Source organism: Cavia porcellus, unplaced genomic scaffold (assembly GCF_034190915.1).
Source record: "Cavia porcellus strain 051 isolate PalLab524CR breed Dunkin Hartley unplaced genomic scaffold, mCavPor4.1 scaffold_12, whole genome shotgun sequence".
NCBI lineage: Eukaryota > Metazoa > Chordata > Mammalia > Rodentia > Caviidae > Cavia > Cavia porcellus.
Window position 1 is genome coordinate 38,008,404 of NW_026947495.1, and position 12,236 is coordinate 38,020,639.

At 33.0% G+C, this 12,236-nt stretch overlaps 1 protein-coding gene across 6 annotated transcripts in view; it reads left to right on the top strand.

Annotated features, from left to right (window-relative positions):
- Positions 1-12,236, top strand: part of Mbd5 (methyl-CpG binding domain protein 5) — a 407,001-nt gene that overhangs the window by 59,180 nt on the left and 335,585 nt on the right. The window contains exon 1 of one of the 6 annotated variants that reach the window (XM_063259601.1): positions 4,087-8,184. The exons of the other annotated variants lie outside the window; for them this stretch is intronic. The gene's annotated coding sequence lies outside the window, so the exon portion shown is untranslated. Of the gene's footprint in view, positions 1-4,086; positions 8,185-12,236 lie in introns of those variants that run through there. 6 annotated transcript variants of the gene reach the window in all.

The window sequence follows — 12,236 nt, forward strand, 5'->3', positions numbered from 1 at the left end:
AATTATGCTAAATGATAGAGTTCTGTGTAAGTGGCTAGCTAGAGTTTTGAATTGTTTTTTTGTTTGTTTGTTTGTTTTTTGTCTTTTTTCGTTTTTATCGGTACCAGGGATCGAACTCACGCTGCCTGCTTGCAAGGCAGGTGCTTATGCTGCTGAGCTAAATCCCCAGCCCCTCTGAATTGTTATTAACAGTAAGCTAAGCTGTGGTGACCAATTTACCCAGAACTCTTCATAATTTGTCATATAAAGAATTTGTTTTTCACTCAAGTTATGTCCAGTTCCAAGTAGGCATCCAGCCCTCCATTGCCATAATAAGGGAAAGGAGAAATGGGTAATCCCAAAGGATATTTTAAGGGCCAAATCCTATAAGTGGTTTCAGCTCTTTTCCCTCCACATTTTACTGGCCAGAAACCAATTTTATTCCCCCAATCTAACTGGAAGCCTGGCTAGAAATACAGAGGAGCTATATTTGGTGAATACCAAGTCTGCTATTGGTCTTTACTATAGATTAAATAGTTAAGGAAAGACTTGCTCAGAAACTATTGCATTTAAAATTGAGAAAACAAGTAGTTAAGTCGATCTGGAGGGAGATGGAGATGTTATTTGAAATAATAATGTTCTTATGGCAGTACCTAAAGAAAACAGCATGACTGTTTCCAGAAACTGGAATTTTAATGTGAGTAGGTAGGGGTACTTTATAAACTGTCTTAGGGCATTTATAAATTTATTCAGAAGGCAGTGGAAAGCCAGTCAAATATGAGTAACATGAGAATAACATGACAAAATTTGAGTAACATGAGGACAGCAGTATGATAATGCTTGCATTTTAGAAAGATCATTCTGGTTACAGTGAATATTGTGGATTGGAGGAGAGTGAGTCTGCAGATGGGAGACCATTTAAAAAGCTCTAACATCAGTTAATTTGGGCAGTGATGATGGTCTGTTTGAAGCACAGGAAGAGATACACTGGAATGATATTTAAAAAGTATAATTGTTACAATTTAGTAAGTGGTCCTTTGGGTAGTTAATAAGAGGAATGGATTATAGGACTAATGAAGAGAGGTTTGTTTTAGAGCATATCAAATCAGGCATAAGACAGTTGAATTTGTATGCTCAGTAGCACAGCACCCACCTGGCAAGCACGAGGCCCTGAATTCAATTCCTGGTACCTAAAACAAAACAAAACTTAAAAAAAAAAGCTCCAAAAGATCTTTTGTAAATGGGAAGGCAATCTTGAGAGGAAGGGAGTGGGGAAGGAGATGGAAATGGGAACAAAAAGAATAAGATATATACATACATGCACTCCCCATAATGAATGTAACCATGGATGTGTAAAACACATCCAGTACTAATAAAAAATAAAGTTTCCATAGTAATTCTAATATACAGACCAGGTTGAGAAACACTCTCAGAAAACTCTCAGTAAAAATAGGTTTTATATATGTTCATATGTGTCTTATCTGCACCCAATCATGTGAGCACACACCAATATGTTGAACAATTTCTGTGTATATATATATGCATAAATACATTTTTAACCACAGATATGTAGTTAAGATGATTTTTTTATTTCATTTCAGTGTCTTAATCTGATGCCTGACTCACTCATCTGATTTTAAAGTGATCCTGGAAAGCTTAAAATAATATTGGAAGAAAACTTTTTAAAAAGTCACTTACCTATTCTGGATATCAAATTCTCTCTTTTGATCTAGCCTGTCCTCTTCTTACCTCAAAAAACACTACAGGAACAAGGTTGAATTGGGCTAAAGGTTAAACAGGTACTGTTTTCATCCACTTTTGCCAAATCTCAGAGTCAGTGACCTGCAAAAGACCTCCCAGTACTTTGATCAAAATCTAGATGAAAGGATGGTAGTGCTGTCTATTTTTGTCAAGTGCTTCATATTATTTTTACCTCATTCAGTCCTCACAGAAATTCAGAGGAGTATGTGTTATTTTATTTCACAGAGGATGAAGCTACAGCTGGAAGCTTATCTATTATATCACAGAATTCTAGGACAGATCTGCTTAAATCCAAGCACTGTGTTCACTGAATAGTGCTAATAAGTATAGCATTTCTACAGTGGTTCTCAGTTTTTGATTTAACATTTATGTACCCTTTGAGTCATATTATTTGTTCCACTCAGGTAGATGTCAATATAAATCCAAATTGTTGAATAGCACATTTATAGGAATAAGGGAAGACTTAGGAAAACAGAGGATTGACTCTACCAGGAACTCACAGTCTGCCTATTGGCATGTTCTGTGTTTTGTATTTTTTTTTTAACTTTTTTGTTATAGTTTATCTTCTGTGAACATCCTTCGTGTGTTTCTGATGTGGATCTCTCTGTCTTTGTGTGTGTCTGTGTCTTTTTGTCTTTCCTCTGTCTCCTCACTTTTCTGACCCTCCTCCCTCTCTCTTTCCTTCCCTCTCCCTCTCCTCTTTCCTTCTACCTTCCTTCCTTCCCCCTCTCCCTAAAACATTGCTGCAAGCTTTGCTGTTTTTTTTTTTTTTTTTAACTTTATGTTTTAGCAGGTAATGTTCTACCTGATTTTTGTTATGCAAGATGGGAAAAATGAGTATGGATAGATTTACAAGTATTTTATGAAACTTAGATTCATAAAAGATTGATTTTTCAGGAGAAAGTAAAACTTGTGTTCACTCCTGAAACATTGAGTAAGTGATTATTCTTTATCCTATCTTGCAGTATTATTTTTGTCTTTGGGTCTTTAATCTGTTGCAGCAACAATGATTACTATTGAAGTTAAGTTTTATAACTTTGTCAGTAATGTTTTAACATGTTATTAACTCTTTTAAAAGATACATTTAAAATGCAATTAAAAATTCTGCATTCTTGATTTGCAGTTGTATTATGTGGCCAGTTTTCTTGCCAAAAAATGTGGCCTTAGTTATTTAGTGGAGGGCAGTAGTGAGATAGTAAGATTTGCCTTATGGTGAAACCTTGACACTGGTAAATTCTTGGAAGGTGTCTATTTAGAGTTAGGGACTTTTCCATTTAATCTAAAATCTATATATAATTTGCATTAGAAAAGTTTATAAATTCCCTTCATGTACAGTTTTTAAATAGTTCTCAAATGTGAGATAGTATGCTGATAAAGTAATATAATGAAATATAATGGTTCATTTTATAAGTAAAAACACTAAACATTGCTGTTTAATAAAAGCCGTTAGCCAGGCATGATGGCATAAACCTGTAATTTCAGCCCTCAGGAGTCTGAGGCAGGAGGATCACTGAGCTGGAGACCAGCCTTCATAGTGAGTTGATGGCCAGCCTGGAATGCATGATGAGGCACTATCTCAAAACGCAACAAAGAAAGATCTTCAATTTTATAGCTCTTTGTGGAGTTTGATTTGTATGTGGAGATCTTTTTGCTGTTAGCTTAATTTTAACAGTGTTATTCAGATTTTTCTATTTTATCTTAACAGTCTCACTGTCATATTTCCTAAGACAGTGTCCATGTGTCCATATTTTAAATTATATTGGCATGAAATTGTTTAATATCCTTTTATTAGTCTAATGTCTATAACATCAGTAGTTTATATATAGTTTATAATATTAGTGATTTACAAAAAATGCCCATTCACTTGCTCCCTTTCTTCCTTTCATTTTTCCTTCCTTCTATCAGCCTAACTTCTTGTTCCTTAAATCTGCCCTATTTCTTTTAGTGAAATTTCTTGTCTTCCTAATTTTGGAAGTGTTTCAGATTATATGTTTAGTTTTGTGACTTCTATTTTACTTTTGTTTTCTAGGTCATTTATTTCTTATTTTTTCTCAGATTTTTTTGAAGTTTATTATATTCATGAAATTTATTTTATTGCAGTTATGAAATTATTTTATTTCACTTGTCAAAATTTTATCATTTATTGATTTTCATTTTTTGAAAATCAGCTAATTTTCATTTTTTCATACGAATAATTTAGGGTTATAAAATTTTCATGAAACTTACTTTTTCAGTATAGCACAAAATCATATTAAGATCGAGCTCTTATTTAGTTTTGAATGTTTTTTACACGCTCAGCTATTTAAAGGCATTATTATTTCCAAATCAATGGGATTATCTGATTGTCATTTTGTATTTAAAATCTAATTCTTTCTAGGATATATGATTTTTATATTAATTATTTGAAAATTTTAAACCTTTATGTTTTGGCCTATGATCAAATTTTGAATATATCTTGTTTTGGAAATATCTTAAAAATGCAAATTCTGCAACTATTGATACAATTATAGATAGATATATCAATTAGATGGGGATAACTATTGTTTGTGTCTTTTCTATTCACATGCATTCAGTTTTTTGTTAGTTATATAAAAAAGATCCTACTTGTGGGTATTTATTTAGTTTTGATTAAGGTTTGCTCTGTGAGATTATTACTTGCATACTCCTTGGAAATTTACATCTGTCTGATAAATGAAATCTTTTATCAGTTTTTAGTGGTTGCCTGTATTTCTAGTAAATCAAATTTTTTAAAAATACACACTTGACAATTTTTGTTTATATCTAGCACTTAATTTTGTTAGTTTCAACATTTCCTTTTCTTTATTGCTTTCCTTTCATATATTCATGTTTTTTCAGTTTTTTAAGCAGTACTTATGTTACAAAAAATAGAAGGTCATTATATAGTTTGTAAATTCCAAAACCAAGACCAAAATTCAGATCAATTCAAAACTTATGCCTGAAGAAGCAACTCAACAAAGGACATAACAAACACTTCCTAAAGAAGAAATGTATCATGGGAAAAGTATAATCAAACTTAGTGGTAATGTTGATAAAATAAATTCTTAGAATAGAAAAGGATAAAACAGAATTTCAAAGCCAATAGTGATAAGCACTCAAGAATTCAAATGTGTTTAGCCTTTACTGGCAAGAATATTGTTACTGCTCCTATACAGATCAATGTAGCAATATATCAAATTGTTAAAATACTTATATTCATGAGATGTAAATCTCATTTTCAAGAATTTATAAAAATAATTGAAGGTATATAGAGAGATTTACCCATAGTGATGGTCATTGCATCTCTTAACGGAAAATTAGAGTATTGGAAATATGTAATCACCTCACAATAAAAGAATAGCTTCAGGCAAATATGAACTCTCCGCCTAATAAAATGCTAAATAGAAATTTAAATGGTATCTTTTAAGTGAATTTATGAGAGGAAACTTAATTGTGAGCTGTGGAGGAGAAAATGACTACAAACTAAAATATACAAATAAGAAAATTTAAAAACTGATTATATAACATTCTCAGATGATTACAAGTATCAAACTCATCAGTGTTATTAGAAATGTTTAATTTTGTTTATATTAATTATACCTCAATTAAGCTGTGTTTTTTAAAATAAGGGTTAAAAGTAACATGTCTTGAAAAAGAAATTTTATGTAATTTTTGAAACATTTTCTTTTTTTTTTTTTTTGTACTAAGGATCTACTCAGAACTTTGCACTTATCTGACAGGTGCTATGCCACGGAGCTAAAACCCTGGCCTATATCTTCAGCCCCCTTTTCACTTATTTTTCTAATTATCTAAACATTGTTGAAAATACATACTACATTATTAAAAATACATAGCAAGCCATACAATTCTTAAATAAGACATGTTATAATTTACAATGCCAATCTCTTACCTATTTTCATTTTTGCAGATTGATTTTTAAAAGTTCTAAGGCATAATCATATAATCTTCTTTTCCTTTGCATTTTAAAATTATTTTTCCATGTTTATGCCCAACTTTGTAGTTACGAATTTGATGACATTATATTCTATATTCTAAAATCATATTTCAGTGATTAAATATTTACATAGTGAATACTACATCAATTAAAATGGCAGTTATATTTCTAAACATAATTATGACAAATGTAACTTATCAAGTACCTTCATAATGCTTTACAAAAAATGTCACTTGTAATTCTTAGAGCAATTTAATGACATAAAACCATTCTGTGGATAGCAGTAAGAAATATTCCTAGAAATACAAATTACTATACATTAGTCCTGTTTGTTGGTTCTCATTTACTTCAGAATTTTATTTTTTAATTTTTTATTATTTTAAAGAGAACAGAACAAAATAGAACAGAGTAAAACAATGCAAATAACACAGGATTTCAGAAAAAGATAGCAGGAAATCAACAGTGGCTACCATAATATTTTTTATTTTCTTCAAAATAGTTGTCTGTACCTTCACATATAATAAGTTATACACCTCAAGATGGTATGAAAGCAATCAAAACATAAGAATGAGAGTGTTAAGGGTTTTCAAGATCAGACACTAGGAGATCAATAATGGCTACCATAATATCTCTTGTTTTCTTCAAAATAACCGTCCACATCTTCATACATTTTGAAATCAAATAATTGAAAACAGATTAAAAGCAATCAAAACCAAGAATAAAAGCATTATTGGCTTTTGAATCAAAATGATAAGAAATCATCACTGTCTGCCATGGCGTCTTGTTTTCTTCAGTGTAGTTGTTCATATAATCACACATACTAAAATCAGTCCTTATAAACTCTTTAGGTGAAGTTCTAGACATATGTAAACATATACGTGTACATCTATCCTTTCTGTATGAGAGGGAAAAACAAAATAAAAAATAAATAACTGTATTTAATAGCCCAAAACAATAATAATGTAGGCTTACAAAACAAAGAGGTAAGAACATAACAATTTATGTTGTTTTGTCTTATTTGAATTACCTGATATAGTCATGCAAAATTGATCTAATCCATGGCCGTTACCTGTTTTGTTGCAAGAACTATGAGAATTAGTAGTACAATCATCTCAGTAATCTTAATGTATATATATGAATTTGTATCATTTCATTTCTCTTATTTTCTCTGAGTTATTTTTTCCTCTTTGAACAGTTTCTTACACTTCCACAATATTTATTGAAAATTTTGTATTTTATTTACTCTTTCAGTTTCTTACACAAGGGAGACAGCACGGTATTTACACGTCAGTTTGATTTATTTCATTTATGATTACAGTCTCAAGTCGCATCCATTTACTTATAGAAGTTTCAATGTGGTCTTTCTTTGTAGTTGAGTAGTACTCCATTGTATCAATACTACATCTTTTTTTCTATTCCTCAGTTGATGGGCATTGGAGTTGTTTCCAAGATTTAGGTATTACAAATTGTGCTGTTATCAACATGGGTGCACATATGTCACTGTGGTGTCATGTTTTCAGTTCTTCTGGGAATATGCCCAGAAGTGGAATAGCTGGGTCAAATGGGACCTCCAATCCCAGCTTTTTGAGGAACCTCCACGCTGAATTCCACAGTGGTTGCACCACTCTACACTCTCACCAACAGTACCTAGGTGTTCCCTTTTCTTATCAGCATCTCCGGCATTTGTTAATGGTGGTTTTCTTGAACCTGGCTATTCTTTCTAGTGTGAGATGGAATCTCAGTGTGGTTTTAATTTGCATTTCTCTAATAACCAATGATGTTTTACATTTTTTCATGTATTTATTTGCCAGTTGTATTTCTTCATCTGAGAAGTATGTATTCATCTCAGATGTCCGATTTTTGGATTAGGTCTTTGAATTTTGGAGGCATGATTTTTTTTTTTTAAATTCTTTATGTTTTAGACAGAAGTCCTTGGTCTGAGGGACAGTTCACTGAAATTTTTTCCAAATTGAGGGGTTTTCTTTTCACTCCATTGGAGATTTCTTTTGACATGCAAAAACCTTTTAGTAAGATGAGATTCTGATTATTGAGTTTGGGAAGTATTTCTTATGCAGTTTGACTTCTGTTCATGAATTCTCTGCTGACCCCTATGTCTTCAAGATTTCTACCTACTTTGTATTCCAGCAGACTCAGTGTTTCTGTTTTAATATTTAGATCTTTGATCCATTTTGACTTTAGTGCATGGTGATAGACATGAATCTAGTTTTAGTGTTCTGCATATGGAAAGTCAGCTTTTCCAACACTGCTTGTTAAAGGGAGATTCTCTTTCTTTCAGTGAGCCTGTTTTGCCCCTTTGTCAAAGATAAGATGTCTGAGTGTGTTTGTAGTTGTGGTTCTATCTTCTAATCTATTCCATTGATCTTGAGGTCTATTTTGTTTTGTTTTGTTTTTTGGTACCAGGGATTGAACTCACAACCTCACATTTGCCAGGCTGGTGCTAATGCTGCTGAGCTAAGTCCCTCGCTCTACAGGTCTGTTTTTAATTCCACTGCCTTGCTAATTTTATCACATTAGCTTTGTAGTATAACTTCAAATCAGGAATTATGATGCCTCCTGCCTTGCCTTTGTTACCCAGAATTGTCTTTGCTATTCTAGATCTCTTCTGGTTCCAGTTGAATTTTAGGAAGCATTTCTCTAGATGTGTTGGGTATGCTAATGGTATTTTGATTGGAGTTGCATTTAATCTATATAACAATTTTGGGAGAATGGCCATTTTCTCAATGTTTGTTCTTCCTATCCATGGAAAGATTGTCTATCTTCTGAGATCCTCTTCAGTATCTTTTTTCTTTTTTGAACTTTTTAAAAAATTTTTTTTATTTAAAGAAAGACTAAACAAAACAGAAAATAGGTAGAAATAGTACATACATTCAGAGAAAAAAATAAACAGTAAGAAATCACTAGTTGATGTTGTTTTACAAATAGTTGTTCAAGATACAAAAATGCAACATGTAAAGTGGGAATTCAAACAGAGAGACTGCAAAAAGTTCTGTTCAACTGAAGAACATAAACTTAACATGGTTGTCAATCCTATACACTTAAACATGCATGCAGTTATCCATATCTTCATTTATGTTTAGATTAAACAAACTAAAGCAGGTTAAAATCATTCTGAACAAAGAATAATAATATTGCTGAATTTCACATCATGACACTCCGTGATCAGCACTGGGTACTGTAGTGTCTTCTTTTTAAAACTGAATTTAAAGAAAGACTAAACAAAACAGAAAATAGGTAGAAATAACACATAATTTCAAAGAAAAAAAATAAACAGTAAGAAATCACTAGTTGATGATTACAGATTGTCTTCTTACAAATAGTTACTCAAGATACTAAAGTGGAACATATAAAGTGGGGATTCAAACAGTGAGATTGCAACCAGTTCTGTTCAACTATCCAACAAAACTTAAAAATATGGTTATCAATCCTATATACTTAAACATACATGCAATTACCCATATCTTCAATTATGTTGAGATTGAATAAACCCAAGGAGGCTAACATCACTCTGAACAAAGAATAGTAGTATTGCTGGGTTTCACATTATGATACTCCAGGATCTGCACTGGGTACTTTAGTGTCTCTTTTTCTTTAAAGTATCTGTTCATTTCATCAATTGTCATAAGATCAGTTCTCATAAGCTGTTTATAGATTCTACACATTCAAGAGTCTTAACATGTATTTCTCTCTTTTTTTTTTTTAATTTTGAAAGTAGTAAAAATGCAACAGCACAAAACAGAACAAAGCCAATTGAGACAATGCAGTGAAATTGGTACAGGATTTCACAGTAGGATACTGGGATAGTAGTAGTAAGTACTATGGTATATCTCTTTAACTTAACAATAGTTGTCCAGTCAATTAGGTATTGTAAAATCAAACCAAAAATAAAATATTATAAAACCAATTGAGAATACTGAATAGAGCAAAAGAAACATAACAAAACGGTGAAAACAATCTATGCCTTCAAACAGAAGATAGAAGGAAATCCCCCATATTTACTATACTGCATATGGTCATCCTCCCAAGAGATGCTGAAACATCTATTGCCAGTAGCTAAGAGGGAGGGGGCAGGTGGGAGAAGGGTGCTTGATTTTCAGCCTGGATGGCAGTAGGCTCACAGATAACGGTTCTCCTCCAGGCTCACGCTGCAGGTGCTTAACAAAAGGATGGGTGAATAAGCTGCCTGAGTCCCTCCATGGCCGGGTCTCTGGAGCTCTGTTCTCCTCCTGGCCCGTGTTTTAGACACCAAGAAGGTGGGTGAACAAGCTGCCTGAGTCCCTCCACGGCTGGATCTCTGGAGCTCTGTTCTCCTGGCCCACTTCGCAGGTGTTTACCAAGAGGGCGGGTGAATAAGCTGCTTGAGTCCCTCCATGGCTGGGTCTCTGGAGCTCTGTTCTCCTCCTGGCCCATGTTTTAGACACCAAGAGGGTGGGTGAACAAGCTGTCTGAGTCCCACCATGGCTGGGTCTCAGGAGCTCTCTTCTCCTCCAGTATCTTTTTTCAGAGTACTGTAATTTTCATTGAATAGATTTTTTACTTCGTTAGATTGATTATAAGTATTTCATTTTTTTGCATGCTACTCTGAACAGTATGGTTTCTCTTATTTCCCTCAGTGAGTTTGTTGTTTATGTTCAGGAATGCTATTGATTTTTGAGTGTTGACTTTGTATCTAGCTACATTACTGAATTTGGTTATTACATGTAGAAATCTCGCAATGGAGTTTTGGGGGTCCTCTATATAAGAGTATAATGTCATTTGCAAATTTCTTTTCTATCTTTATTCCTTTTCTCTCTCTCTCTGGCTATTATCTCCAGCACTATATTTAATAGCAATGATGATAGTAGACAGCCTTGTCTTGTACCTGATTTTAGAGTGGAAGCTTTCAGTTTCTGACCATTTAATATGATGCTGGCTGTTGGTTTGTTATACATGGCTTTTATCAGATTGAGGAAAAGACCGTCTATTCCAATTTTCCATAAGGCTCTTATCATGAAGAGTGTTGGACTTTATCAAAAGCTTTTTCTGCATCTATTGAGATGATCATGTGATTCTTATCTTTGGCTCTATTGATATGACATATTATGCTTATTGATTTGCATAGGTTGAACCATCCCTGCATTCCTGGGATGAATCTCACCCTTCCTTGATAACTTGCTGCATTCTGTTTGCCAGTATTTTATTGAGGATTTGTGAATCTATGTTCAGTAGGGAGATTGGCCTGTAGTTCTCTTTTTTTGTTGGATCTTTCTCTGGTTTTGGTATTAGGGTGGTATTTGCTTCCAGGAATGAGTTAGGGAGAATTGCTTCCCTTTCAGTTTCATTGAAGAGTTTGAGGAATGTTAGCATTTAGTCTTCTTGAATTTCTTGTAGAATTCTGTAGTGAATCCATCTAGACCTGGGCTTTTCTTTGTTGGTAAGGTTCTAATTACATTTTGAATTTCATGAACTGAAATTGGGTTATTTAATAATTTTACATCTTCTTGATTCAGCTTTGGTAATTCATATGTTTCAAAGTAGATAGTGATAATCTTTTGTATTTCCACAGGGTCTGTAGTGATTTCACCCTTATCATTTCTTATTGACTGAATTTGAGAGTTTTTTTCTTTCCTTTTTTAATAAGGGTGGCTAGGGGCTAATTGATGTTATTCTTTCAAAGAAGCAACTCTTTGATTCATTAATTCTTTGTATTGTTTTCTTATTCTCTATTGTGTTGATTTCCACTCTGATCATTATAATTTCGTCCCTTCTTTTGGCATTGGGCTTGTCTTACTCTTTTCCTAGATGTTTGAGGTGTAGCATCTGGTTGTTTATTTTGGTTTATTCTATTGTCCTGATATGGGAGTTTACCACAATAAATTCCCTTGAGGACTGCTATCATTATATCCCACAGATTCTGGTAAGATGTATTTGTATTTTCATTTACTTGTGGATATAGTTTAATTTCTTGTTCTTTTTACCCTTGTTCTTGTTCTTGTTCTTCTTTTTCTATTTTTCTTTCTTTTTTTTTGTACCAGGGATCAAACTTTTGACCTTGAGCTTGCCAGGCAGCAGGTGTTTATGCCACTGAGCTGAATCCCTGGCCCTCTTTAATTTCTTCTATGACCCATTGATTGTTCACGAGTGTATTATTCAATTTCCATGTGTTTATGGAGTTTTTGCATTTCTTTTTTTATTAATTTCCAGTTTTATATCACTATGCTCATATAATATGCATGGGACAATTTCAATTCTTTTTCATTTATTTAAGCATATTCTATGGGGTAGTGTATGGTCTATTTTAGAGAATGTGTCATGAGCAGCTGAGAAGAATGTATATTGTGATGTTTTTGGGTGGAACACTCCATACATACCTAGTAAGTCCATTTGTTCACAAGTTTGATTCAACTCTGTTATTTCTTTGCTGACTTTCTGTCTAGTTGATCTGTCTCTTTGTATCAAAGGGGTGTTAAAGTCTCCCATTATAATTGTGTTATTGCTTATCTGAGTTTTCATTTCTATTAATATTTGTTTTATAGAGCTGGATGCT